At 37.3% G+C, this 23,789-nt stretch overlaps 1 pseudogene; it reads right to left on the bottom strand.

Moving 5' to 3' along the window:
* Positions 1–2,349: 2,349 nt before the first annotated feature.
* On the bottom strand, positions 2,350–8,477 carry LOC112309129 (probable phospholipid-transporting ATPase IIB; annotated as a pseudogene).
* Positions 8,478–23,789: the final 15,312 nt, after the last annotated feature.

Here is a 23,789-nt window from a genome sequence, read left to right as displayed (position 1 = left end):
GTTTTCTCTATAGTTATACATCTAGTTGTTGACATCACAGCCAGTTCGTCTAGTGTCTGGAGGAATTTCATTTTCACCAAACCACTCTTCCTAAACTGTGCTATAAAAACGTGTGTCCCCCAAAATGTTACAAAGTGTTTGCTGGGGGAAAATGCATACAGGTTTGAGTAAATATATTTTGAATTTCCACAGGGGCAACTGTGGACAGTCTTTCTTAAGTGTTTGACCATGTACAATTCTAGCATAATGCCTATTGCAATTTCACGAGACTCATAGAATACTTAGGATAATTGCCTCTATCCTTTGTGGCTGAATTTGTCAGCATTTTATATAATTAATTGCCCTCATGGAGGCTATGGTGCTACATCATGTTAACCTGCAGCAGATCTTTTTCTTTTTACTGTTGGGACAGTAATATCCAACTTCACTAGTGAGTAGAGAAGCTATGTACCAGAGTTCAAATGATATTATAAAACTCTGTCCTAAAGAGCTTTAGCAAGACAGTTCTTTCGGAGAATGTTTTTGTAGTTTCCATTTCTACACCGAGTTTTCTGTTGCAGTCTGCAGGGGCCGCTACATTTGTGTATGAGATCAGGAACTATGAAGTTACATTATTGTAACCACTTTGGAAATTCTTGACCTTGATCTATATAGAATATTTCTACACTTGCTTTAACTGTGCTATTATTACTCCCATTCCCCTTATTTCTTTCTTTCCTTTAATGTGCCTTGAGTTCCTCAGATAAAAGTGTTATCAGAAGTACAAAGTGTTGTATTATTACTGCAAGCATAAAACCTTCTCTTCTGTTCATCAGTGAAAGTTTAGCCCATTGACTAAAATGGTCTACATTTTTTGAAGTATGCTACCAACATATTTCTGAGGACTTATAAAAATTTTGAAGAACATCTAGAAAGTGTGTTCTGTCTTTTGAATTTCTCAAATGCTGGTTTCTGGGATTATATGTTTAGAATCTCCAAAGACACTTTGAATGTAGCTTTTACACCATTTATTTCCTGAGGTGAATAAGAGTAATTACGACCATCAGTCTTCCTTGTAACAGCAGTTTAACAAATGGTAAAAGTTGCTTGTTTCAAAGATATTGACAGTTTTAGTCATTACTACCATCAAATGAGAAGGCTATTAAGAACAAGAGCTGGAGAAAAAGATCCATAAGTGTCTGTTTACTTTACTCCTTCTAAAAGGAGTAAATATTGTCAAGAATAGACTGATTAGCAATTTGGAACTGATGAAAATTTTCTGAAGAGTGTCTGTCTATGGATGCTCCGTGATTCCAAAGAAAATCTGGATACTAGGATCATTGGGAATGTGCCGTGATTGTTTTCTCAGTCTGCAAATCCCAAACACAGAGCTGGACTCCTTGCCTTTGCGACCCGGCTATCACTAAAATTCCAATTTCCAGATGAGAAGCTTTATGCCTAATATGCTTCCTTTTCACTCATCACATCAGTCTCCAAGTTCTCATCACTGCGTATTTCTTTCTATTTCTAGGCGCTTGCCCAGTTTACTACATTACAACTAGGTTATATTATGTTCCCCTATAAAATTTTTCTTTTTAAAGTTAGTTAATTTAAACTTCCAACCAAGGTTGTAAATTTCTTAAGGACAATCACAGTTTTATGCTTTCTTTTCTTTTTTTTGGGGGGGGGGGGTATACCTAAACATAGCATTGAGAATTTCACTGGAACTCAAAAATGGTTGGAACTGAAAAGTACCTTTTGATTTTGATCAGCAGTGTTCAGCCTTTTTCACCTCATGGCGCGCACAAACTAATTTGTAAAACTCTGTGGCACACCAAGAAATACATTTATTTTGTTGACCTGACAAAAACAGGTATAATTTTGATTCATTTACATCAGACAGCAATTGCTGTGTTGGCTGTCGGCATTGTCAATTTGACAATCTAAGGGAAAAGAGGTCAGGGCCCTGGACTACACAGTCCGGTGTTGCACGCTTTAAAAATTCTTGCAGCACACCAGCGTGCCACAGCACACCCTTTGAGAATCGCTGATCCTGATTACTGAAGGCCAGAGATAGTGGGAAGTTCAAATGAAGCACTAAGAGGAGATAGCCATACCCTCTGAATCCAATTACAGACATTCTAGATATTACCTTCTGGGACAAGCTTAATAAGACTGATCTCTGGAATGAGATGGACAAAAATAGTTCAGTGGCATGAATGTTACCGCCCTTAGACGGATTAAAGTAGGTTAGGGTAGTGGAAGAGTGAGTGATTTGAAATAATCATGTTTTATTTTTTCCTGCAGATCAAGGCTCTCTTACCACTTCGAGAATTTATCTTATATCCACATTTCATTAGAAGAGACCCTTCATGTAGAAGGAAGGAGAGCGGCAGGAAGCGTGGATGCAGCGTTGATCCGGATTCCTCTCCGGGGGGGTTGGAGAGCGGCTCCCCTGAGCAGTACAGCTGCACAGTCTTCAGCCAGCACGGTCGGTCGGGACACGGAGAAGAAATCCCTGCTCCCGTGCTTCTGCCCAATGCAACAAATGGTGCCAGGTGACCCCACTTGTGAGCGGGGCTACAGATGACAATCAGAGGGGCATGTACGAGCGTAAAGATAACATTTCAAATAAAATTTAACATTGTGCTATAACATCCTGCAATGACTAAAGCCAGAGGCAGAAAACCCCGCCCTCTCTCTCACCAGTGTGATCCGTGAGCCCATGGCATTTGACCTCCCTGACCTTTAGCAACCTCACGTGTGCAAGAGGCAATGGGAATGACCTGCACCTGACACAATGTAGTGAGATAAAGTGAAAGGCAGCTTTTCATGGAGTAAAAACTATTTACTGACAGACTGATAAACAGACCCATTATTTTCTCATGTATGGCAAAAAGGCCCTGTAAGAAAAACACCTGAAGGCATTGTATGTCCCCAAAACCTGGAAAGGAGAATGTTCCCGGATGTGCCATAGCCAGGCAGTCACGTGGTGGTGCAGAATGTTCCGCTCAGCAGAGCCTTGCAGAGTGAGAACAGTCCTATGCCCTTGTGACCCAGAGCCCAGGCCTTGACCTCATTGCCTTTATCTTTGTCACCCAGCAACAATGCCCATGGCTCTGCCCCATTTCTGGTCTCTACGATCTTAGTATTTATTGAAAAAACACTTGTAGGGCTTGACCAAAGAAACACCAATAAACAGAAGCATCGAAGGTTTAAGTCTAGAAATCAAGAAAAACACAAATCTACTCACCAAATATAGTAGTGTGCAAGTAGAGTGCAAGTAGAGTCTGGAAACTGGAAATACTTGTAGTATTTATAAATCACAAGTAGTAATCACTATACGGCTATTAAGTACATGGGGAGAGTGGCATGGGAAGAAGCCTCAACCCAGAATTTTTATTAAACAACAAAAAAAATCCCCTCCCTGACTAACAGATAGCATGTGAAAGAGGAAGTAATTGTAAAAGAGGAACCTTTTTTAAAGAGGCTTACATTTCAAAGCTTTCTGCTTGCTTTTTTATGCTGCTAAAGGTAGAGACTCAGAAGCTTTTTTTGTGTACTTTTAATTTCTCATTTCTTAATTTTTTAATGAAATACCTAGACAATCCTTTTTGCCTGTGAAAGCTGAAATTGGCATGGACTGAATGAAAACTTATTCTGTGTAAAGAGGAACAGACATTTTTGAGTTTTCTTCTGGCAGCCTCCAGAAAAAGCTGAAAGGACCCCAGAGAAACAGAGTGGTAGGAGGAATGCTGTCTCAAATGCAGAAAGAACAAACACTAGAAAGCAGAGGCTATAAAATGAGGCAACAGTGTAGTATAAATATTTGCTTGTTTTTCAGGCTCAACATCCCATATCTCTTTTGTCTTTTAACCTCTCCTGTGTGGCACATGACCCTAATGGAGTCTCAGAGAGATGTCACATCCTCTCCACCTCTCCTTGCTGTTTTTATTGCAGACACACACACACACAGCACAGCACAGCACAGCACAGCACAGCACACACCACATTAATACTAACCATAGGGACTAGCAAGTGGCCCAAACTACAATTAAATAGAGAGTCATCTTTACACTTAATTCCTGGTAAACTACCTTATATTCAAATTCCTCAAGATGCCTCCCTCACCCCTCAATTTTTTTAAGTGACTACCTGTTTTTTTAACCCAGATTCCGATCTAGGTGGCACATAGTACCTTATTGTCCCCTTGTAGCTAGTAAGTAATCTGCAGCATTATATCTTTTCATTGATAAATATTCTGTCCCCCCCCCCCAAATTTTCTCCAATAGTTTTAACATCCATTTATGGTACTCGGTCTGTGTTTTTTGAAAGATGTTTCTCCAGTTTTTCTTTTAATTTAACATTTCTCTCTTTCTAGGTTCGGTCCAAAAGTCTGGATCTAACAGAGCATGTCTAACGGAGTATGCTGCTTTTTCTTTAGAAAAACAGCTCTATCAGTCTTTTTAAGACTCATCAGAAAGCTCCTTCTCCCAAATCATTACTTTTTAAATTTTGATCTTATCTAATTTAAGAAAGTATCTTGACATTCTGTTAGAAAACATACTGTTTTCCTGCAATACTAAAAAGAAACTTAATTTTAGCTTTATTTGCCAAAGGAAGAAACGGGACAGGTCTTAAATTTTTCTAAGACCTCTAAGATGCAAGGAGTCTATCTCTGCCTGAAGGTCCCAGAGAAATATATGGTAGTTCGGAGCACACCAGGGAATATGATAAGGGACTTGGGTCCTATATCTTTAGGCTCATGTCAATCAAAATCAAAACAAAAAAATTTTTAGTAATTTTAATATTTGGTTTAAAATATCTCAAATGGAGAATGTTATGTGTAACTTATCTAATAATTACTAGGTTGTGAACTATAGAAACTTTATTAATTATTATTCTCAAAGGCTCATTAAATAAAAGGGTTTGGATAGAAATAATATTCTTCCCCGCATGTAACTTTTTTCTTTTGACACAATACTCTTATTTTGTTACTTTGAACACCAGTGAAAATGTATAATTTTCATAAAGAACATAATTCCTATTATGGCCCAATGCACGAAGTCTGTTAAAATGTTTATCACCTCATAAATTACCCATATATCCTTGCAACAGGTCTCTTTGCCTCAATTCTCTAATAAATCTACTCTCTCCCTAAATTAGTCTTTTAAAGGTACTCGTTTTTACATTTCAGGATATTTTGGGAAAATATCCAAAAGCTTTTCACTGCTTATAGAATGAAGCTTACATTTAACATTCTGAGATCTTAGTCTTTTGTATCTAATTTGTTCTCTCCAGTCTCCCCTTTCCGTGTTCCCACAAAAACGTGCTGATTCTTGTTTGGACGGTCCACCCGACCACATGTGCAGGCAGGGGTGCCTAGAAACTAATGAAGTTGAAACATCAGGACGTCTCACTTGCTCAGGCCATGTAGGGGCCTGTCCTAACTTTGTTTCCATAACTTTATTTGCCCTGAAGAGAACTCCTCACACACAAATAAATTTAACTCTACCCCCAGACTTGTGTTAAATACATTAATTCCATTCTCTTGTTTTAACGTGGTACCCCAGCTTTTTGTGTTCCCCTCTTCCTTCTGTTTCTTTCCCCCTCTGAATATTAAAATCTCTTCTGAAAGGCTCGAATCAACTCCTGTTTCCTCCTGGAAGCACCACAAAGTTTCTAGGACCTACTGACAGTATTATTTTATGTGTCTCCTTTTTTTTCTCATGTTTTAGAACAATGTGTTATCATCTTGTATTTTATGTGCCCTGTAATCCGTCTGAAATACATTCGGAACAAGGAGAGTATATATACGTCTCACAACTCTCCAACTAGTAAATTGTGCCTGTGCGTGCACATTGGTATTTGCTCTATATTGCTTTTTGTTCTTGTTCTCTAGACAAACATATCCAGATATTTTATTGTAGCCCAGGTAATGGGATGAGAATTCCCAAAGTTAGTGCTAAATAATCCCCAAACCTTCATGGTATTTTTTATACCATGAATATTCATTTTTTTTCCACAAAATATTCAGCATGCACCTACCGTGGGCTAGAGACTGTTCTAGGCATAGTCCAGCCTCATCCAGCAGTGCTACAAATAATGAACAAACACAAGTTAATATATTAGTGTTATTTTGAGGAAATCATACATATTTATAGAGAGATCATTGTACCATATTTCCTGGCCAGCTATGGAGAGAAGGGAGCATGTTTTTTACATTTTTTGAAAAAATTGAAGCTCATCCTAGAGGGGGTCCTCTTGTGGTTTGTACTTTCTTTTTTTTCCAGGCTTGAGTTTTATTCTAGTTGAACACAGATGACTTTCTATATTACAACAGCAAAGAAAGCACTTTAATGTTGGGAAACCGCAGAACATTAAATACTCTTTCCTTTCAATTCTCAGGAACCACGGTAAAATGAATGCTTTAGAGTAACTAAAATAATTATTGTTCATTTTCAACAGAAATGGCAGCTGGCTCAATACGAAAATGAACTTTTGAAAAATAAAAAGGGGATGCTCCTCCGACTCCATGCCCTTGCGCTCCTGTCTCGCTGGTCACTGCACAGCTGCCCCCGCAGGGGCCACAAGGCGCCGGCCAGTGGCTGGCGCTGGGAGGTCAGCTTGGAGTAGCTGGGCAGGGAGAGCTTGCACTTGAAGTTCTTGGGGACGTAGAGCGGGAGGCAGCTGACCATGGGGATGACGGACATTTTTCATATGCAGGTCACTGCTGTGATAAAGGCCACATCAAAATATTCATTTAAGAAAGCGAGTGAGGCCACGTAGCAGCCCAGGCTGAGCAACTCCGCCACGACCATCAGCCAGTGCCATGTCCAATGGTCATTGCCACCATTGGTGAAGACAAGGGCCGTGAACGAGATGGCCACGTCGTGGACGAACTCAGACTTAAAGAGCACCAGGGCCCTGTACATGAGGATGCTGCTTTGGTAAGTGCGGGTCAAAACCCAGATGAGGAAATTCTTAAAGGAGAAGGATCTACCTTTGGTGAGGTCGTTGTAGAGCTTCAGGTACAGCATGGCCATGTCTGGCTTCACACCCTGGTCCAACACCAGCAAGAACACTGGAAACATGGTGTAGATGGTCACGTAGCCCACCATGAGGAACCCCTGGTACAGGGGGACAGACACGAAGTAGCAGACAGAGGAGAACATGGCCTACATGGGGGAGATGACGAGGCCCCATGAGTGCATGATGAACCGGCCAAGCACCGCAGACCTCTTGCAGCTGCTCGGCGCAAGCACCCTGAGCAGCCTGCTACGTGTTTGGTGCTTGAACTGCTTGATAGAGAAGTCGGCCGGCCGCCAGCAAGGCCGCCTTCCCCTCCTTCCTTTTGATCTCAGTCCTACAATCAGAGACCTAGACCACGCTCTCATCATTTCCTCCATCGCCTAGGAAGCAGAAAAAATTGTGAGGGGGAATAAAAATCTATCCATGGTCCTGTTTTTCTTTTATCAGCAGACACTCTGTTAGAATGTCCAGTGATACAGATGAAATCAGCTTGGTGTTGGAGGTCGTAAAGAATGTTGCCTATAAATTTCAAGACACCAGCTTCTCTTAAACTCTGTAGGGGCTGTGGGGGCGCGGCCCCAGGTACTCTGTGTGTGTATGTGTGTATGTGTTTGGGGGGGATGAAATGTTTTTAAACGTCTCCTTTCTCTATTGTTCCATCTTCAAGGAGCAAAGGACTCTAACCCTAAAGGAAAGATAGAAGTGACCTATTGAGGGAAAACTGCTGCAGAGAAAGGCAGTTCCTGGGCTTCCGACCGGAGCGCAGGAAAGCTGTTTTATCCTAAGGTTGACAAGTGCAGTGGGTAAAACAGAGTTGTATTGATTGACTGACTGATTTTGAACCTGTGTCTGTTTGTTGGGTTTGATTTTCTTTGTTCCGGACACTGGCTGTTTAAAATTTGCTCGCAGTATTTGGTTTCTGATGGGGAAGACATCAATTCACCTTTAGAGCAAGATTTTCTTTTCTCTTTAGAGAAATCAGTAAGTGCACCTTTTAAGTCTCGCACATGAGAGGCAAATATCCACCCATGGCTCTGGGAGAAACCCTGATGGCACTACCATCAGAACACAGATATTGTAGATTTAAGCATTAAGTGATGTAATTAGTAAATTTTTTGACATATATGAACCATTATTAATAGGGATAACTTGCATTCCGTTCATAAGATACAAGCAAACATCCACTGAAATTCGGGAGTGTTGCACATCTAGACACTGTTAAGCTCTCCCTTAAGGAAGAACTGCCCCATGAGTACCTCTTGGCATTGCTCCCATTCTGCAATCCCATGCGAGGGGATATTTGGCAGAAAGACACAGATCTCTGTTTAGTCTGAAACTATGCTTCAGTCCTGCAAAGACACCGTTCTGGTTCTGAGATTACCAGGTACTAAAGGGGTGAAGGAGACTTCATTGGGAGCTAAAATAGTTGAAAACCTGGACTCAGAAATGTGGAGACATGTGGACATTCTCGTAATGAGGGTTCTCTTGGGCTGCAACTTGTGAAAACCTGTGCAGATTAGGGCCACATCCAGAGGCTGGTCTAAGGCCTGTTGAGTCCTAGGAATAACTACTTTTAGCAGTATTCAAATTCCTCTCTGCTCTCATACTTCTGTTTACTCTAAGCATTCAGTGCATTTTTGTCAAACACAGCATACCAACCTAAACTATATTTCAGATTTTAGAAACTTAAAAATGGGGACTAAATTCACACTTAGAGTACATTTTTACAGGGAGTTAAGAAGAATTGGGAAAAGGCAACAGTTAAATGATAATAATCTGAAGTGCTCTGAACAAATTTTAGAACAAAAATGGCCGGTGGGGATGGCAAGTGATCCAAGGACAGATAATAAGGATCAGTGAACATTTCTACGGGACCCAAGAAGAGGGGCTTGGTGGAATTATGGACTTGCCCGGTTTGCAAGATGAAGTTGCCAGATCACAGTTGGACTGTTAAAGGCAGATCGACTTGCTTTGGGAGTCACAGGTTAAGGTATTTAATAACATATTGATTTTTAAATAATTGACCTAGTCTTCTCATTGGTTAATAAAAAAGATAGTAAGGAGAAAAATGGACTCTTCAGCACAAATCAAGGGGACACATGTCATAGCCTTGGAAGACAAAACAGTACAAGGACTGTAAATCAAGCAAGATTTTAACTAATTTTAATTTTTGATAGACAATGTATTTCCAACTTTAAATCTAAAAGAAAAGAAGGATGACATTCAATGATAAGTTTTCTCCCACTGTGTCCCAGGGCCACTCACTCCTCTGAGGCAGAGTATCATCAGTTTCCTGCATCCTCCCAAATATTCTCTATGCAGAAAAAATACATACATATGTACACACACATACAGTCCCCCAATTTTTTAAACAAAAATGTCTATCATCCATTCATTGCTTGTCATTAACTTGTTTCCAATAATGTGTTACTTCACATACTACAGTAATAAATAAGCTTAAACATATATTATTTTTTACATAGGCAATACTCTACAAAATATTTTTAGAAATAAAATTTTTGTCAAGGAATATATGTAATTGTAATTTTAGAAAAACATTTTAATGGATACCAACTTTCCTTAGATAAAAGACTGTTATTTTATTAGAAGCTTCATTCTAACTTCTATGGCTTATAATAAATAAATAGTATATATAAATAGATAAAAATAATTAAAATAGGAGAATTCTCAGCCCTTCCACACCCCCTGTTCTTAAAGAGAAAGCTGGTTTTACTTATTCAGTCTTTTTCCCTTCTATCTTCATACAGTATTTTTTTAAAATTCAGGAAAGAGGATTAAGAAGAGTAGAAATATGTTCAGAAGATACCTGCTGGAGAAGCTGGGAAGTATAAGGGAAAGAAGATTTCTGTGTACTATGTTAATTTCATATTGTTTAAGAAATTCAGTAGAAAGCCCTGGCTGGTGTGGCTCAGTGGATTGAACGCCAGCCTGCAAACCAAAAGGTCACCAGTTCAATTCTCAGTCAGGGTACACATCTGGGTTGCGGGCCAGGTCCCCTGTTGGGGGTGTATGAGAGGCAACTGTTTCTCACATAGTGATGTTTCTCTCCTTCTCTGTTTCCTTCTTTTCCCTTCTCTCTAAAAGTAAATAACAAAATCTTTAGGAAAAAATTAATTCAATAAAATTGAGAGCTATTTTTAACATTATATACATTTGTACAGCAAATCACTCCAATATAGGACCAACTGGCTCTGGGCTCTAATAGCGTTACACTGACAATACAGTTTTGCCATTGGACTTCAGATACAGTTTTATGCTATATCTTTAATTTAAATTAACAGTGTAAGATGAAGCCAAACACAAGTTTTACTGTAAATACAAGACTCTTAAAACTACAGAGTTAATCCAGATATCGGTGGATCTTAAGCTAATATCATAAAGTCAGAAATACCATAGGGACAATAGTGAAGTCAGAGTTAAACACTGGGAGAATGCCCCAAACAGGTCGGCAGCCAGCAGCAACGCAAACAGTATATGAAATGCTATTATTATTGAATTAATTAAAAAATGAGATTCCCTCTTTATAAGAAGTAAACTAGAAATAAAGTTTTTCCCAGCATCTGTAGGTAGTCAGCTTGTGAGCTTATGATTATTTTGTTTTACTTATATTTATTTGTTTAGTTTTAGTTAAAATTCTTTTGAGATTAATAAAGGTAGATCATGCAAATACTGTTCATGTTAGTTCAAAATCTCTTCCCGATATCCTGCAGATATGCTAAGGTTATAACATCCATGCAGAGTAAGAGTTTAAGCTTTAGTAAAAATCTTAGCCAAATTTTTTTGACTTTGTGTGCCTTATCAGTTATTCTCTCCATTCTCATTTTCCTTATGTGTAAACTAAGAATAAAAACAGAATTTACCCATGGGATTTTATTGTGAAGATTAAGTTAATTCGTATAGTAATTTTGCCTATGATGAGGTGGCTTGTAGCATATCTATGATTTTAATAAGAGCTAAACCAAAAAAGTAAAATTAAAAAAGTGGCAAGGTTTCTTAATGTGGGATCCATGAGAGAATTTACAAAGTTTGTGAACATGAATGGGAAAAATGATTATGCTACTGCTTTCATTCATCTCAGACTAAAATTTAGCATTTTATTCAATTGTAAATATAAGCATAAACTACACTAGTATTAGTACTATCTCGAATATTATGAACGATAAAACTACAAATATTTTTACCTCTTAGTATACTTGTAAATATCTTAAGATATGATTTATGCGTATTTTCTATGCTGGTTAATGCTTTATGTCAACTTGATTGGGCCATAGTGCCTAGCTATTTGGTCAAAGATTCTGAATGTTTCTGTGAGGCTGTGTTTTTGCATGAGGCTATCATTTAAACAAGTGACCTTTGAGTAAAGCAGATTGTTGGATATAGAAGGATGATCTTTGAACTTAAAGATACATCAGTAGAAATATCAAGACCAATGCACAGAGAGGGAAAAAATATTAGTACAGAAGGGAATTATTCTGAGATCTATGAGAACCCGGTGAAAGGTCTAATGTAAAATGAAGATCCTGAAAAGGAGAAAACAGAGTGTGATAAAAGCGATATTTGTAAAGACTATGGCTGAGTTTATCCAAAATCAAAAATATCAAGCCACAGAATGCTTGTGAGCTCCAAGCAGGGTAGATAAAAATAAAAACACACCTGGGAGCATAAAAGAAACTGTTAAAACAAAAGACAAAGAAACATATTTAAAGTAGCAAGAAAAAACATATTTCCTTCAAAAGAGCAATGATAAAACTGACAGCTAATATCCCAATGAAAGTGGTGAAATGGAAAAAACTATAAAAAAATACCCTTAAAGTGTTAAAAGAAAATAACTGCCTGAATAAAATTTTATATCTAAAAATGTCTTTTAAATTTAAGAGAAAATAAATATCTTCAGACAAAAAAAGGAAAATATTGAGTTAATTTTTCTTGGCAGAGCCACAGTAAATATTCAAACAGAAGAAAATGACCATAGATAGAAACGGAAAGAAAGAGAGTATTAAAGAACAATGGGAATGGCAACTATAATTTGAAGTCAAGATAAAGGCTCCAGTTGGAGAAGAGGATAGTAACCATATGTTAGTGATAAAGAAAGAGCAAGACCAGGGTGGCAGTTAACATGGGTGTGTTCATTTTGTGAAAATTCATCAAGCTGTACATATTTCATCCACTTGTCTATAAGCCTGTAAGAAATAAAAGTTCACACACATACATGCACTTTTTGAAGAGTCTACACACAGTAAATACTCAAGAAATGCGAGCCATTATTATTAGAGGTAAATACCTGGGGCACTAATTCCCTGCTCTCAGGCTTCTGAAAATCAATTGTGATGACTGAGCCAGAGACAACTGCAAAAAGACTGGAGGGGAAACAAGCACATTCCCAACAGGACAAGATGAAAATGAGCAATAGGCTAGAAATGGAGTGTGTCTGGGCCGCACATTTAAATATTGTTCATCCTTTTTCAGGGACCACAACTCCTCACCAGAAGGAAAGAGTGATTGAACAAAATCACTAATTTATTACAGTTCCAAATCTTTCTCTTTTCTTCGTATGCTAAAGAGCATTCTGGCCTTTGCACTCTCAGTTTCTTGCCCTCTTTTCAAAGAGAATTCTGCTCTTGCCAGATGGTTTGTTGGGCTTTTGTAATGCAAAATCAGTCTAAGGAGAAGGAAACAATATTTGGGAAACAGCAGATTAAAGAGATAGTGGGAGTAGAAGGACAATAGCCAAATGGTTTACCTCTCTTCTGAAATGAGGAGATGCAGTTTGGAAAGAAGGGTTTTTCTTCTTAGAAAAACTAATGTTGAAAAGAAACAAAGAGGGAAAATGGGGGGGAGAGAGAGCAAGCTAGTGCAAGTGAGCTGAGTGAATCGGTCAATATCTGGTTCAAGATAAATTCCCCACATTCAGAGTTAAGTATCAAGTGATGCCTGTGCGACATAACTGTTGAAAGAATGTCATACGGTCATGAAAATAGCAGATACCTATCAAACAGTAGCCTCTAAATAGAGATTGTACTATAGACCACAGATGTACCAATATGATTTTTTTCTATGATAGCAAAATTGTAGAGTTGATAAAGCAGCATCCTTGACATGATTGCATCAGTTGGGAAAACAATTTGAGCTTGGGGTTAAAGCATAATTAATAGGTTGTAGAAACAAAATTTCCTAGGAGCTTTCTCCTTCAGTGTTGGGGAAACAAAGGAGAGATAGGAAAAGAGGAGGTCTCCTGCCCAGCCACATGTGGCTGTGAAATGGTGTTCACTCTGGTTCACTCTGGATTGGCCTAAGGCTGTTGATGTGGTCATTTCACCTGGCTGCCTCTGTCATTATGTTAGAGGCTTCTAAACCCTTGACTGCGGTGGGTGTTTAATCACATGGCAAATAGCTGTCCAGACTAAGCCATAGCCCTTGCCTGCTTCTCTGTCCCCCTTCCTGTGGAGCCATGGAAGACTGTGGAGCAGTAGGGCAAGGTGAGGATTATTCTTTTACGGCACAGGATGTTGTGATTATCTTTAAGCACTGTTGACCTTTCAGCTATAGACATCCTTAGACCAGAATTGTGCACAGTTTTGATATTCAGAATTGGCCCCAGATTTTAGAGAATACATCAGAAATACAGTCCTGTTTTTCTTCTTCATGATAAAAAAAAGAAAGAAAGAAAGAAAGAAACAGAAGGACCATGTGCCAAAACATCTAAGTTTCCAAAATGCTCTGGCAGAAAGAACACTGCAAGATATTCCACCCCACTGAGGTGGAGTTAAGGGTTTTGCACCTAAACAAACATGGGATTGAGGAATAGACAATTAGTCTGCACCATTTGCACCCACCCTCAACATCTAGGAATTATTCTCTTGGAGAGCTTCCCTTTATCTTGAGGGAGGATAAAGCAATCTTCACTTACCAAGAAGAGGCAAGTGTCTAGCATTTGGCCACAAATACTCAGCTCCAAAAAAAAGGTTTCTCTCTCAGTTTGCTGTTTATATCAGTTTATTTAGCAGTGGCTATTGAAAATAGAGGAAGAGATTGCAAATGTGTTTATAGCAGATCTGTTTCAGCTGGACAGTGGTTTGCCCCACTCAAGGTAACTCCTTGAACTTTAAATTCAGAGTACTTGGAGTCATTTGTTTTATTTAGAGTGCTGGCTACAACTCTAGGACAGGAGCACTTTTTTTATCCAAAACCTTGTTAGAAAGAAATGAATGAATTCCTCTATGACAACGGTTCTCAACCTGGTGCAATTTTGCCTTCAGTGGATATTTGGCAATGAAGAAATATGTTTGGTGGAGAGAACTCCAAGGGTACTACTGGCATCTAGTGAGGAGACACCAGGGCTATTGCTTAACATCTTATAATGAACAGGGGAGCCCCCTCAAAGGACTAATTCAGCCCAAGTGTCAGTATTGCTGAGGTTAAGAAATCCGGGGCTAAGACACATCCCTCAGTCTGTCTCTAAAGTAAAATCTAAAGTTGACAACAGAAATTGCATGGGGACGTGGTAGTCCTACAAATTCCATGTCTGTTGGTAAAGATGATTATTCTGGAAACACAATTAGCATTTTTATCTGTTTTTGAAAGTGTTGCATGTTTCTTATTCCAAAATTTGTGTGGTTAATTCCACTTCCAACATTACCATTTATATCTCCAAATGTAACCTAGCTAGTATGTATACCTGTATGAAGTCAATAAAAATTAATGAACTAAAATTCACTGATATCTCTTCAATGAGATTGACTTCCCCAATTTTGACAAGTCACCAAATTTGATGACAATTTCAACAATCAGATGGAAAATATGGAAGGAGAGTAAGCCAATAACTGTATCCTTTTCACACTCTTCAGAGGTGCCACCAAACCAACTCAGTTTATTGTTTCACCAGAAACAAGCAAGTAACTGCAAAACTGTGTAACTACTAGGCCAGGTGGTAAAGCAACCTAGAGGTCAAACAAGCAAATTGACATAACACTTTAAAATATGCTCTTTTGTCACGGTGAATGACAGGTTTGTTATGTGCATAGAATCACAGATTTATCTGAATGCTAAGTTACTTGTCAAGGAGTCATTTTACCATTCTTTTTTATATTTTTCCTTGTGTCATGTAAGATTCCTTGAAGCAACTAAAAAAAACCAGCCATAATCCATTTGATTTTCTGCCTTCCCATGAGGAAAACTTTGACAGATGATAAATAGCAACTGCTGACAATCATCAATGGGAAGCTATCATGCCTTTACATTAAATACAAAAACAGAGTTGTAAAGTCACAAGGGATAGGACTTTTGACACGTAAGAGACAAATATATAATTCTCAGAACTAAATCACTGCTGGGACCCAAGCAAGGGCAACAAAGCACAGCTGCTTTTAGAATCTCCCAAAGTCAAACTATAGCTCACTTTGATATCTGGAACCGAGTGCGCGTTCCAGGCCATGTGCCATGCTCTTCTCCTCCAGAAGGTCGCTTTAAACTTGCAAGCGTCGATGAATGTGTGTGCACACAGAAAATAGCCATTTTATCATACTGTCTCTTTTAATTAAGGCCAAGAAAGAGACTAGAAAACAAATAAAAATACCATAAAACCTAGTTAATTAAAATAGAAGAGCAGTTTCGAGGCAAAGAGTTTTGAGTATCAGATATCTGAATCTCATTAAATCTGCACTAGAGCATGTATGAACCTTCAAAGAAAAACAGTAAATAATCCAGATTACTTGTCAATATGAGGCAGTCATCTGCAAAGGCTCCTTCCTTTACAGTCTAAGCGGCTCCCTCTTCTGCCTTTAACAAGTAATCAGAGTTGGTTCCCACACCATTCTTTCACTTCTGGCTAACTGGTGGCTATTCAGTGACATTCACTTCAAGTTACCGAACCAATTTAGTGACCCTAGGTACTCTTGGGACCCAATTTCCACCTCACATTATATATATTTTTTGTACTTTGAATTAAATGACTAATCTTAATGGGGAAATCTTATCTAATACGCTGGGGAATACTAGTTATTTCAAATTTCATGCTATTCTCAATGATCTTGATAACAAATTTAAAAGCTTTTACTGAATACTGTTTATTTTCTTAATTACTAATATAGCAGGCTTTTGGCTTTTATCTAAACTTGTTTTTCTCTGTTTTGCCTAATTTCCCCATGGGAGAGAAAAAGGTGAGAAATACAGAGCTAGAGAGATTATTTCCTATTCTCCAGTCACTTTCCTGTCTCCCCCACAGGCACATGCGCACACAGCATGTAGCTCTGCATGCCTCACAGTGCTTGACAGAGTCCCTCCCTCACTGAAAATCTTTGAATGGGGCCACAGTTTCTGAAAGGGCTTCCATGTTTCTCTGGCATTTTATATAACTGTGACACTTTTCTACATTCATTCTACACATCTACAATTTTAATTGTCTCTTTTCAGTAAGCTGAAGAGTTTCAAAAGTAATTAACTGTGTATAAAGAGAAAGTTTGTGTGTATTTAGAGCACATTTAAATGGAAGGAACGGCTACATGAGAGTGAGCAGACATGATGAGGATGCCACAGAGATTGTAAGCACTTTACACATATGATTGTATTTAATCCCTACCACAACCCTATTGGGGAGATTATATTATCCAAATTTATAGAAGTTAAGTAACATTCAAAATTACACCTTTAAGAGGTAGAAGAGCCAGAGTTCTTTTTTGCCCAAGTTTTGGTCATTGATTCCTTTCTGTGCTGCTCATAAAAATGACAAGTTCAATCATTTTTCCTTCTTTTCTTATTTAACAAAAAGTTTTACAGTATCATTATTCAAAAGCATTAAAGAATGTACCTGCTCAAAGTTATACAGGCTCCGGTAACACAATTAAATAAAGATGGTTTACAAAGTAATTAAGTTTTTAATTCTTTTTCTTCATTTTACCCTTTTACTAATAATGTTTTTATTATATTTACAAGTTTAGTCATTGATAAAAATATATAAAGAAATTGGTAAAGAAATTTTTAGTCTTTTACACTAATTATTAGTTTGATAAATTATTCTCTCAAACTTTGAAATCTGAGAATTTAAGTACACAGATCTTGCTTAAAATTGAACTAATGACGTCAAGGAGCATAAACCTCCATGGTTACTTCAGGCCATTGGAAATGACTAGAATCATCACCTTGAAGTAGACCATATGATCCTAAGTAAGTCAAAGTCACTAAAAGCCTACATGATACACATTTACAAAAAGAATTACTTATTTGTATTTACATGTTATTAGAAAAGCATACAACTACTTTAATATTGAACTGTTAACTTTTAAGCAAAATGAAATATGTAGTCTGTATAAATGTCAGCCAGAAGCAGTATCTAATATTGGTTACACTTGTTTTCCCATTAAGGTTGAATAGATTCTATAACTAATAAAGCTGCATACTCTTTATTTGAGAATGCTCAAAAAATAAAGTAGGTGAATGAATCCATCCGGGAATACATTTTAGGAGTATTTATTTATTAAGTGCTTCACACAGTGGATGAACTTTTTATTCCTTTTGTTCTAGATTAAAGCAGGAGACCCTCATGTGAAAGAAACCAGTACTGTTAAAAATTCTTAGTCTTTCATCCTCATCTGATCTTAATTGATTGTAGTTGAGAAGGTAAGGGCTTTCTTCTTCAAAGCACTCTTTGTCATAACATGTCTTTGTCAGCCTAGTCTTTATAAACCAAATAATATAAAGGCAGAAATGCTATGATACCTGGATAATTGTTCTAGGGACAGAGGCAAGGGTAACTGTAAACCGTGCTGACTGGCATGAATATATAGTATCTTAGTCTGTTGATTCGCTATAAGAAAAAATGCCTTAGACTGGGTGGATTAAACAGCCAACATTTGCTTGTCACAGATTTGGAGTCTGGGAAGTCCAAAGTCAAGGCACTAGCAGATTCAGTGTCTAGTGAGTGCTCCCTTCCTGGTTCCTGGGCTTTGTACTATGTTACTACATAGCAGAAGGGTGAAGGAGCTCTCTGGAGTTTCTTTTATAAGGGCATTAATTCCATCACTGAGGGTTTCACCCTCCCAAAGGCCTTACCTGCAAATAGCATCACAATAAGGACTAGGTTTCAAAAAAAATTAATTTAAGGAGGAAACAAATATTTAGTTTACAGCATACAGTATGGTACTTAATTTCTTCTTTCATACTGATAATATCACACTTAAGAGGGAACATTCATAAGAAATCTAAAATCAGAAAATAACACTTTTGTAATTGAGACTTATCAAGTAAGTTTTCTTATCACCCATTACCCAAGCTGAGAATGAGGACCGATGCACTTGTCTCCTTTTGAATCTCAATATGTGGGGGTGGGGTATAGGGAGTAATGATTTTATTTCCCCATAGCTAAAGCATCTTATTATCCCATAGGTATATTAAGAGCTTTTGTCATTTTAATTGTATCTGTCTCACAAAATTGTATCTAAAAATATAGAAGACAAATCAAATTATGGCAATTTATCATCCAATTATAGCATGGTTGAAAGACAATGATCCTATCTAACTAAACCATAATGCAGGATAACTGATATCCCAGCACTAAATATTCACTAGATCGTATGTTCTTGCAACTGAAGGAAAGTAAACTTGAGGCAATCGATGGCCCCTAAGTAGAGAACAGAACACCTGTTACATCCTATTCTTTCTCTAAGAATATTGTCTGATGGTTATGAAAGCAGGAAAATGTGGCCAGTCAATTTGAGTAGCTCGGAGTACTCACAAGGATAAGGTCAAAGGTTGAGTCCTAAACAGACCAGTAAACTTCAAACGAAGAAGACATCTGTTCTTCAGCCACATATTGTTTCTCCAATAATCCCGGCCAGCTGTCCCAAACATTTCAATCACAATAAGGATCCGTTGGAACTGTGGAGGTAGTTCATTGGCTCACTCTGTGTATATTACCACTACAGGTAACAGAGATCGAAACTCAATTTTCCACTGGTGATCTGTTAGCAATTTTAATGCACGAAAATCTCTACTTATTTTTAAAAGTTAAAAATAGTTTTTCTTCACACAATGCCACAAAAGCATCTATTCAGTGAATGCATAAAACTAAAATGTTTAACACTGTATGTAGAACAAGTAATATTTCAATGTTTTGTATTTTCCAGCTGCCACCAAGACAAAGCCTCCCTCTTTGTCTTATCACATGTGTTTTCAGTTGCATTCAACATTTGGATCAAACTGACATTTGAAAAACCTAGGAAATGTTTACTTATTCCTTTTGCCAAAGAATAAGGCAGGTCATTTACCCTGTGACAGATGGACAACAAAACAGTCAGAGAGTTTAGTGGTTCTTCCAAAAAGATAGTCAATCAGCAGAAGCATGAGCCTCGGACCTGGGCTTCTAAAACACAAAATTTTTATTGTGCCTCAAACTGATTGTAAACCAGTCATTATTTAAACACATTTTGAATTTGGATATTAAATGATCCCAGAAGTCTCTTTGTTTAAGAGAGTTTTTAAAGACCTACCAATTAATCATAGTTAATGAGAAAGATGTAATTTAAAACCTAGAAATTATTTCCAATACACCTAGTCCTTCATTGTCTCCCACAGCATTGTCTGTGATTGTCTTTTTGAGAATATTGAACAAATGATACCAAACAAATCACAAAGTGTTTGAAAATTTGCATTATTTTCTTACCAGACAATCCAAAGCTAAGTAAACCAAAGTTGAGTTCAAATATTATTTGCTTTCTCTAAGAGGATCAAAAATACAAGGACAACTCTTAATTTTATCCCAAAATTAATTAAAAAGTGAGAGGGGCAAGAGAGAGAATGAGAGAGAGAGAGAGAAAGAGGAGAGAGAGAAAGGATGCCATAGTCTGTCCTGGGGAAAGTTCTCAGAATGAGGAGAAAAGTTAATCTAGACTATGGAGGATACGTAGTACCCAGTAAATCAATTAGCAATTTAAAAATTAGATTATGAACACTAGTACTTCTGTATCTGATTTCTGGTTCTTTTCTAATATAGCATCAACACCTTCAATAATTTTGTTGAGTGTGACTAGATTCTTCTTATTCATTATGAATATATTTTTAAGCACCAGCTATTTAGTAGACTATTTTATAATGTTGATCTCTACATCATTTAACATAAATTTGGGTGGTTTGTTGAATGTAGTTATCTTCAAATAAAGCTGGCTAAGTGCTTATATAGCCTTAACTGCAGTAGGTAATGCTAATGGCTGTTGGAGCTTCTGGCTTTTTATGGATTTCTGTGCAAAAAGAAAAAAGAGGACATCCAATTTTCAAATGGCAAAGCATTTCTTTTTGGATTGAGCAAAAAGGAAAAAGGACTCATGGACACGGGCAACAGTGTGCTGATTGCAGGGGGGAGGGGGTATAAGGTAGATAAATGGTAATGTGAAAAATACAATAAAAAAATATAAAAATAAACAAACAAACACACAGACAGAAAGAATTTCCTCATATCCATGCAATACCATCTTTCAATATAAATGTTTCAATCTGCCTATGGAAGAAGTTAACAAGATGTCTGGAGGAAGAAAAAATAAAATGTAAGCTCAGTGTTTAGTTACTTTTTGCAATAATATGACTGAATTTCCTCATAAATACAATTCTTTTTCAAGGAAGGGAACAAAGATGCCAGCCTCAACCAAAAGAACAATTATTAAAACATCAATTCCTAGAAATGTACATTTCAGAATAAAAAATAAGCCTTTTAATTGAAAGATATTGGGGTATTTATTAATTTATTAAGCAAACACTTATTTGGCACTGAGGTTTTACAAGACTAGTCTTGAACCAGGAGGGCAATATTGAGAGAAAAGGCTGACTGCGTCCACTAGCACTGAAGGAAACCTGAGGCATCTTCCTTCTAAAGCCAAATATGCTCCCATAAGTGCAGAATTCCTTCTGCCCCATCAGTACGCCCAAACAGAAACCACTGATCCTCCCCATTCCCACGTATACACACCCCCTTCAGACTGTATATTACCTTTTATGAAAGTTTTCACTCTTCTGGTTTGCTCTCAAGGCTTCTTTTAATACAAACATTGCAAGACGTGGGGGCCATGCCATGAAATTTACGATTCCACACACGCCACATGGACACTTGTAATGAAGGGTGGCACAGCTCTACAATTCAATTTAGACCAGATTGTAAACTCAGGGAAGGAAGGCCCCATTGTACTTCTTTCATCACTGTGTTCCAGAGCTTGGGATATAGGAGGTACTAAATAAATACATGTTAAAGACAAAATGAATAAACTCTTAAAACTAAAGAAGTGACAGGGACAGTCTAAACACTAAATGTAATAAAGACTTTAGCTTATTTTACACAGATTTTTATCCTGCCTTTTCCAATATCACCTTTCTCTTTCCCCAGAGCACTTGCTCATGACTGTTAGAGCCCTTCTCGTAGTTTGACCTGCATAGATATTGTTTATGGGTCTGTTTCCTTGATAAGGCGATGATTTCCTTGAGGCCACGGAATGCAGCCTCCTTCCCCTATTTATACAGCTGGTACCTAGGAGAATGCTTCTCACAGGGTAGCGATCAATAAATATTAGAAGAGATTGTTTGGACTAGTGTGTTCGTGCATATTACACTTGACTGAATAGAGGCCCATGTTAATAAAGAACAAAAGAATGCCTAGACACATATAATTGCATTAAACATAAACAACTCCTTTAAATAGGTCTTATTAAACTCATTTCAGCTTTGGAGACTTGAATTCATGGAGGCAAAGCAGTTTGACTCAAGTTGTGAGTGTTAGTAGAGGCGGAATGAGAATTCAGCTATGTCTTTCCAACTCCAATGTCAATGCCTGTTCTCTATATCATGTTTCCTCTGTATGTGCCCTTCAAATGCTTAGGACAAAACTAAACTAGAACTTTAGTCCTTTTAAATACGTAGCCTATATCCTAGCTACTCAGTTTCAGTTATCTATATTATGGTCCTAAAACCTTAAAGTTTTACCAATGGAAGGGTTAAATTTGTAATTTAATCCATTCTGATATCTTTAGCAATAGTACTTCAACAACCTCCCTTAGCAAGCTTTCCCATTTGTCTGATTGACTCTCGCTATTAGGAAGTGTTGCCTAATTTACATTTTCCCTTTTTCAATTTCAAGTCGTCATCAATTCAGCATTTCCTCACAGTCTTTTTTTTTTAATTGTCCTCACAGTCTCTAATACATCTCTTACAGTTTTCTTTTAGTGATATTTCTTAAGACCATGTTTGCTAAAGCCAGATAATCATTCTTCTTGCATAATACTCTATCCTCTTAAATTTTAACTTTGTTAGGTCATCCTCCATCCTACCTCTTTAACTTTAGCTATGTCCTTTCAACAGAATAACATTGTGATCTTTCGTGTACATAGCATGTTATTCCAAACACAGCTTCACTTTCATTATGGTCTGCCAAAATAACTCAGATTATTCTAGAATCTACTCTGACTAGCCATCTCCTCTTCCTTTCTAAAACATTTCTAAATGTGGACTTTGTCGCCCTATTTTTGCCAACATACTTTATAGTGAGAACGTTAATGTATTAATGCACTCGTACCACCATTTCCCCCTGTCATTGGCTCAAGTCAGAGTCCATGTTGGGCTTTGCTTTGATTCTGGCCTTTATGATTTCTATCCCTCTACTCATTACCGTTATATGGAATCATAAGTCATTTAGAATCCTATAAACCGATTATACAAAACATGATTATGTTTGCTCTGTTCCTCAGTATTTTCTAATTATTAGCTAAAAATCTGAGTTATAAGCAGATTTAGATGTTCTGAAAGAATTCCTTACCTAAGGTCATTTCTAAAATACCGAAAGATACTTCCACAAACCCTTGAGAACTCAACTAATTTCAGCGTTTATTATTTAGCTTTTAATCCATTTTATTTGTTTTTAAGTCTCATACACATTTTTAAAACATAAAGATGTTTTATATGTAATCATTTTGTCCCCATCATACTTGTTTTCTAATTCACCATAATCTGTTATTTTCTCATGTATCGTCTTTCTGAACCTGCACTGTCCAATACAGTACCTGCCAGCCACAGGTGGCTATTCAATTCCAGTTGATTAAAATGAAAACTAAGTTCTTTTACTGCACTAGCCACCGTTCAAGTGCTCATGGTCACATGTGCTCACTGTATGTTGTATTGGACAGAGCATTTTCATCATCACAGAAGTTTCTGTTAGTGTTCTCCTGAAGGGGATATAGGCCCCCTAAGGGACTCTCTCTGACTATTAAGTCTCTCTCAGTTTACAGCTATTATACAACAATCAGTAAATATTAATCAGTTTGTTTGTTCTAGAGTAATTGATATTTAGAGTTAGTGGGGTTGGAGTATTTTAAATATTATCCTTCTAATGCCGTCACTTTGTAGATGATGGTGTTCAGCTCACAAAGATTGATTTATTTCTTCAAAGTAAACCCAAGACAACATTGGTCTCCTAAAGAAAAAAGTACAGTGCTCTTTTTACTAATTCACACTGAATTCCTTGTGAACTCCTAGACTACATGAACTCATGCTGATGTTAAAAATCACAAGAATACAGAAAATCTGTGGTCGCATATTTTACAAATAAAATTAAAATAAAATTGCAAACATAACTGTAATGCAACCACTAACCATTCACTATATACTGAGTGCATATCTAAAGCAATATTGCAATTGTATAATGTATGAACGTATGCATTATTATTACTGTTCACAAAGAGATACACATTAGCAGACATAGGTAAGAGGGGAACAAATGAATGTATTCATTCAAC

This window comes from Desmodus rotundus, chromosome 3, assembly GCF_022682495.2.
Source record: "Desmodus rotundus isolate HL8 chromosome 3, HLdesRot8A.1, whole genome shotgun sequence".
NCBI lineage: Eukaryota > Metazoa > Chordata > Mammalia > Chiroptera > Phyllostomidae > Desmodus > Desmodus rotundus.
This window is presented reverse-complemented; position numbering and strand designations above follow the sequence as displayed.